We start from the raw sequence: 7597 nt of genomic DNA on the forward strand, positions 1-7597 counted from the left end.
GCCCAAGCGCTCTCCCCTTCCAGATCATTTGCTTACCCCATTACTCTCTCATCTTCGCTCTCTCCTATGGAACTTTGCTGACCATCACCTACCTCGACCACACTCTGTTTCCTGCCCATTACCTGTTAATATTGGAGATCAAGTCCTTTTATCTCCCCCAGGTCATCAACCTTCACCTTTCTCTCCAAAGTGGCAGGGTCCTTTTAAGGTAATCCTTGTAACTCCTACAGCTGCTAAACTTGAGGGACTCTCATTGGGTCCACCTGTCTCACCTAAAACCCTTCATTCCCCCACCTAAAGATGATTCCTCTTCATACACATAACCCTAACAGGACCGTGCTCCGTTAAGCTCCGGAAGACATCGAGACCACCCATCTTGTCTCCCATCCTAGAAAATGAGGCTTCACTTCGACAGCCAAACCCAACCTCGCTGGATGAGACACAGGATTAGTTGTGGCTTTTTCATCTTTTCCCTGCTGTTCATTTCCATCAAGCGTAGTCCTTACATCTGAAGATTCGAAGTTCAAAAAAAACACCTGCTGACAACAAGCAGACTTTCCAAATAGGATCAGGAAACTGCTCCATAGCTGGGTGCCAGGAGCTGATCCAGATTGCCATTGTCCCTATGTCTGTTACTACATCTGCATATTATGACCTTTATACCTGCTTTCTCTTTGACCAGACAAAAGATTATTGCAGAAAATGGCCAGACGTGTATGGGGGCTGCCCATACTGGTCTTGTGAGATACACCTGCTAGGGACACAGATTAATCACTTCTATTGATTCCGCAAGATACTCCTCTACATTCAAGACCCATGGGATCCCAGGTGGGAAATAGGAGTTGCTGGTAAGCTTTACCAAAAAAACTCAGCCCAGCTCCCAGTAAGTACCATCCACATCCAGAGACAATATGTCTCAATCGCCCCTTGCCTTATTAATCTTGTCTCTACATTCCTTCAGCAACAAGTCTAACCAAGCTGTTATTCAGCTCCTGTTACAGGATTACCAGCCGCTGCCCACAAAAGAATCACTGTCCATTGGAGAACCTGATTCAGACGATTGCCATACAAACTCTGATGGTGAAGAACAGATATACCCTGAAAAGTGACGACGCCCCTAAACAGNAGGAAGTAGCTTAAGAGACACAACGCCCCTATTCCCTCTTCACCATTGGTTTCCCCTCTTTTTATCCCCTTCTTTTTATAATAACAAGAAGGGAGGAATGTTAGCACCAGGACACTCCAAGGCCTGGCCCAACCATGTGACACTAGACCTGCGTTGCCAGGACAATGACCCTCAATCCCACAACTCACCTGGTTCAGTCCCCACCCTCATTGATGTGATGTCATTCTCCCTATAAATTAGGGGATCACCCCCTCCTCACTTTCTTCTCCTCTCTTCACCCCTCCTAGCTCTTCTCTTCTTCTCTTCCCCCCTTCCCCCTCTTCTTCTCTTCTCTTTCTCCTCTTTCTCTCTCCTCTTCTCTGCTCTTCTACTCACTTCGCTGCCCCACCCCATCCCTTCGCTGCCCCACCCCATCACCTTGGCATGGTCTGCTGTTTGGTTTATCCGCCCAAAACATAAAAGCTACGAATAGCATAATTAGAGGTGAAAAGTCCTGGGAACCTGTAGCCGCCTGCAGCCACACAAACTGGGTTCCTGAGTGGGAGGCCAGAGCTGTAAANGAAGGAACGTCGAGAGAAGAAATGAGACCAAGACAAAGAGCTGATCAAGGCCCAGTGTTTACTAGCAATCTGTGCTTATAAAGGGGGAAAGCCCATCTCCCGCCAATCCACTCTTGATGCCTGTTGCCAGCCTGTTAGCAATGAGGCTGACAGTACTAGTTTGGCAGGAAGGAGTCGGTTGCCAGTTGCTGGCTGTCTCAGGAAGGCAGGTTCAGCGTCTCAGCAGGTAGCAGCATCTTGGAGAAGAGCAGCAGCAGGTGACAGGGCAGTAGAACCATCTAGGTCAGAAGACTCCATCCCAGGTGGTCTCATTCACAGTGGCAGCAAGGTCTGAACCAGCCTGCTCAAGGCTGGGGGAGGATACAATTCCTCCCTAAATATATAATAAAAATTAGCTGGACTGGGGCATAACATTTATTTATGTTCCTTGGTCCTGCCTGGGAATTATGGTGGCTGGTGGCCATGCCTGGCTTGGGACTAGGTTTTGTATGAACTATTCTTATCCTTCAAGGAAGTCTATGCAGCTTGCTTGTGTTTATTTTGCACAAACATGGCTCTGTGGTGTATTATTAATAAACCACGGCCTCTTGGCATATACCTCTGTCTTAGATCAACATAGTTCAGAAACCTTAGTTGACCATCATTGGCTAACTGGCCCTCATAGCACACCTTATTCCCAATCAGACCAAAGCCACAATATATACTCAATATGTTTCTTCATATAGATGAATTTCTGTCACCTGTGCTTGCTGGAGGCGAGCCTGCAAGCTTGCTGAAGACAGACTGTAGGGTGGTGACTGACCTGCTTGAAATACAAAGCAAGATTTGAAAAGCAACAGGATAAAGGCTTCTATGGGGAAGTCCAGGTACTCTGCAAATTAGCAACATTCAAGCTCAAACTCTGGCCTCCAGATGTGAGGGAGTTGGCTTTGAGAATCAACAGAAAGGCTGTTTCTCATGTAAATAGGCTAAGCTCCAAGTTAACTCGGCTAGCTAATAAAGATTTTTAGCTATCATCGTAATGGGGATCTCTAATATTGGAATTATTACTAGACCAGTCCATGATTTAGAATAACTGGTCATTTTAAAGGAAAGAGAAGAGTCATTATAATTCCTCTTTTTGACTAATTATTGTAAGTTTCCACAGTCCCCAATGTTCTCTGTCCCATAAGGTTAAAAAGCTTGAAGCAAGGCAACTTAGTTTGTCTAATCTGGGGCACAGGCAAGCAAAGGTGGGTCAAGAACATATACCCAATACAGCTTTCTTGTCACCATTGTCAGGGCACTCAGCAAGCTCACACGTCAGCCTGTCACATGAATCATTTTGGCAGCTGTCATGCTCCTGCAGCATTCTGTGGAGAAAACACAAGCATGTCCTCTTTCCCATATTAAGTACCTGTTGAGGATCCTGCCACATGCCAATAAGTAGATTCTTTTCATCTCACCTAGACATGAGTGTGCCTAGTTTTAAGACACTATAAGGCACTCAGCAAGTTCTTTGACATCGAAATTTTAAAATTATAAAAATAAAAATGTGACTTAAATAATGTGCATGGGAATATAATTCCTCCCCTTCTTTGTTTTTTTAAGAAGATATAGTTTATAAAGTTTCACCATACCTTGTCTTTGAGAATTATAAAAAGTCTCAGTAACATGGGTAACATTAAATTCTTCACAAGACATCTCAAATACTTGACTGTAATAGCCAGTTCCAATATCTGTTTTAATCTGATTTGGAACACCAAGTATAAAAAATTTTTTAGCATAGGCAATGACTAATTATACTTTTAGTTGTTTCTCTTGTAGAGCAGTTGTAACTAGAAAGCCTGAAAAGGTATCAATAGTCATATGTGCATATTTATTTATTTATTTATCTATTTTAATCAGAAATAAGAGTATTCATTTGCAATAATTGATTAAGTATAAGTCCTCAAGAATTAACACCATTATGTGGAAACAGGTAGAAACTGAGGACACTGAGAACAAGTCTTTACAATTTGACATGCACATTCTCTAAAAATACCAAAATATTATCTTAAGCCATTACTATTTTGATGATGTAAAGAATGAGATTATTCGGCCAATTATTCCTGTGTAAGGTCTATAATCTGCCTGGGATATAAATCTAGCATGGCACTGCCTTAAGAGGTCTTGTCTAGGCAATCTAGGACAAATTCTTACATGTCCAAAGACAGTCTTCTTAAAAGAACAGCATTTTTTTTTCTTATGAATTGTATATGCATAAACAATTGAAAATTAGAGAATTCATAGTATCTGAGGGACAATTTTAAGCAATTGTAAGCTCTAATATATATATATATATATATATATATATATATATATATATATATAGAGAGAGAGAGAGAGAGAGAGAGAGAGAGAGAGAGAGAGAGAGACAGAGAGAGAGAGACAGAGACAGACAGAGAGAGAGAGACAGACAGAGAAAGAGAGAGAGACTATTAATATACAAATTAAAACTTAATTATTCAACATTTTAAAACACCGTCTATAGCACACAATTTAATTATCTGTGTTGAAGCAGGAGGAAACTCAAAAGAATAAACATGTGATCCAAGTCACATATACTTTTTCCCATAGAAGGGCTATTTTTAAATACAGTAAATGGGATACATGCATGCATGAATTTATAGAAGATACAAAAGCATGCATAAAAGCAATTTTTAACAACTTATCTTTAGAATAATGATTACCAGTTTTATTTAAAATGATGGTATGCAATAGGACAAATATCAATATTCTGAAATAACCAATTTGATTGCTGTTTGGATCAAGGAACAGGCACTTCGTCGGGTTTTTAAGACACATTTTTTTGTTATAGTTTTTCTAAAATACATGAATTTATCTTACAATTCTTTATTAGCACCACAGCAGCCTCTAACAGGATGTTAAAACTTTCCTTGGAGATGAAGAAAGATGATTTTACATTAACGTTTTCTTTTGCCAAAGAATTGCTGTGGGCACATTTAATAACCATAAATAAAATAAGCAGCTAATATTTAATTACCATTGATTATAATTGATAACAATTATAAAAGCTTCCTTTATTTTCTGCAAAGCCTTTTGTTCTTTACCAGTTAATTTGTATCTCTCTTGATAACATCCAACAAAGGTTTAAGTCACCTTAGGACCTTAAGTTGAGGTCTTAGCCAATTAATATCTCCTGGAAGCTTTTGAAAAAAAAAAAATTGAAGCAAATCAATTTTTCTTTCTTAACTTTTCTGTACCACAATTTTCTAGTATAACTAAAACCCTAAATATTAAAAAGATATTGCCTCTGGATCTTTCCTGGAGCAACAGCTACTCCCCAGAATTTTAAAGCTCATTGTGTGAGAACAAAGATTTGAAGTAAACTTCCCTTTAGAGGCATTAGCTAATAAAATACTTTCCACACTGAAAGATTCAAACTCTTAGCTTCTTGCAAGCAGAGACAATAAAAATTTTTCTTACATAATGTAAGACTATTAGCCATACCTAAAGGAAAACCTTTTAATGGTCACAAACCCACTAGAAGTGAATCCATTACGATTATCAGGATGCAAAGGAAAAAACAAACTTCCAAATCTATAATAATTTTATATGGAGTAATCAGGCCAGATTGTAATGCCTCTGTAAGTCTTACATTCTCATTGATTTTTCATTAATCTTAAATTTAAACTTTATTTAGAACAACATCTGGGTAGATTTGCAACAATGTTCTTTTAACTAGAAAGAAATTACCCTGAAGGCAGGCAAGAACTTCCCTAGGCATGGTTTGCAAAACAAAAGAAAGCCACACAAGCCCCACTGAGGCTGCTCTGAGCTTTGTATTAACTCAAATGTAATTTTTTTTTTTTTTTTTTTTTTTTTTTAATCTGAGGGTACTGCCTGAATCTTGGCCCTGTAGTGAGGAACAATTTGACTGTCAGTCTATTTCTCCAATTTTGGACAGTCTTTCTTAAGATGATTATACTTAAAACATTCCTTATAACTTTAGTATTGTGAAAAAGTTGCTTGTACGGTAATCCCCTGCAAGGCACAACCATAGCCTAACTGTATGAGAGTCCAATTTTTGCACAAAGATGAATATATCTAGATATGTCTGTCTTTGCTTTGTATGGCCAGATGGCCGCAGAGAGCTACATTAGCGCTCTCATAAGATGATTACTCTTGTAATCATCCTAATTACAATATATATGTGAGTTAAAGAGCTTAAATTTGCAATCAAACTGCAAACTGCAGTCAATGGAACATTGGCAATTTTAACCATAATTTTTAAGTTTTTTATACAATCTTAGAAAAAAAATATATATCTTTTGGTGAGCATATATATATCTTTTGGTGAGCAAAACTCAATTTTAAACAATTTATTATCTTAAAAATCAATACCAGAAACATCACTTTAATGTTACAAAGTTTGCCTGACAATTTATTCATATGAATGCATGACAGTGCAAATTTAATGCTTCATTAAAGAGACATTGTTTTAAATCTTATCTCTTATAAGTCTACTCTCTAGGATAAGAATTACATAAAATAGGCCGCCGAGCCAGCGATGCCTGAGCTAATCGAGCCGCTGTCGCTGTGCCCCCACGGCGGCCGCCAAGGACTGTCACGGGGACCATGATACTTCCACAGAGAATGCAGATGAGTTCAACCATGACCCCCGGTTCGAGCCAATAGTGTCTCTCCCTGAGCAAGAAATTAAAACGCTGGAGGGAGATGAAGAGGAACTTTGTAAGATGCGTGCAAAGCTGTTCCGGTTTGCTTCAGAGAATGACCTCCCAGAATGGAAGGAGCAAGGCACTGGAGACATCAGGCTTGTGAAGCACAAGGAGAAAGGGACCATCCGCCTTCTCATGAGGAGGGACAAGACCTTGAAGAGATGCGCCAACCACCATATCACACCATTGATGCAGCTGAAGCCGAATGCGGGCAGTGACCGAGCCTGGGTCTGGAATACCCACGCCGACTTTGCTGACCAGTGCCCCAAGCCTGAGCTGCTCGCCATCTGCTTCCTAAATGCTGAGAATGCACAAAAGTTCAATACAAAGTTTGAAGAATGCAGGAAAGAAATTGAAGAGAGAGAAAAGAAAGGACCAGGCAAAAATGATAATGCTGAAAAGGTGGCGGAGAAGCTGGAAGCCCTTTCAGTGAGGGAGGCCAGAGATGAGGAGAAGCAATGAGTCATTCTGTCTTTTTCCTTTCCTTTCCTTTTTAAAAATTTGCCCTACCCTTTAAGGTTTGTTTTTATTCTGTTTTGTTTTTACAAGGGACTTTATAAAGAACTGAATTCCAATCTTCAGGTTGTTTTTTTATTTTGTTTTTTTTTTTTACACTTTTTTTTTCTCCAAGTTTTGACACCATTGAACACGACTTCAGAAATCCATCCCCAGTCATGAAAATGTACTGTGCTTACTTTCTTTTCCATAGTGGAAACACTTATTTATAGTCATCAAAAATAGTGAATAAAAAATGCCTTTGAAAACCTGAAAAAAAAGTACATAAAATATTATCTCAATTTAGAAGTATCCTAGAGGCCTAGTTTTCTGGGCTGGTTTATGCCACATGTTGTTGTTTAAAACAACTCCAACCCTGAGTTACCAATTTAAATCTAACCTTCTTGTTACCAATGTTACACCTTTTTAATCATACCCAATAACTTATAAACCAATACTCTATGACCAAGACATGCAGAGCATATTTATGCCTTAAAGACCAGTCCAAAAACAAATGAAGTGGCTACACAAATCTTATAAATTTAGACCAATCAAAGAATTTTAATTTTTTAGCTATAATTTTAAGATAAAAAGCACTTTGTCATTTGCTGAACCCAATAATCACAATTGCAGAGAATTTTCTAGGAAAAAACAACCGTCAGCTTTTTGCCTTAGAACTAAGAAATTGCAGACTC

General features: G+C 39.0%; 1 pseudogene; it reads left to right on the top strand.

Moving 5' to 3' along the window:
- The window catches only part of LOC110316178, a 53366-nt pseudogene extending 46497 nt beyond the window's left edge, over positions 1-6869 (top strand).
- Positions 6870-7597: the final 728 nt, after the last annotated feature.

The sequence above is a fragment of the Mus pahari genome, chromosome 2 (assembly GCF_900095145.1).
Source record: "Mus pahari chromosome 2, PAHARI_EIJ_v1.1, whole genome shotgun sequence".
Lineage (NCBI taxonomy): Eukaryota > Metazoa > Chordata > Mammalia > Rodentia > Muridae > Mus > Mus pahari.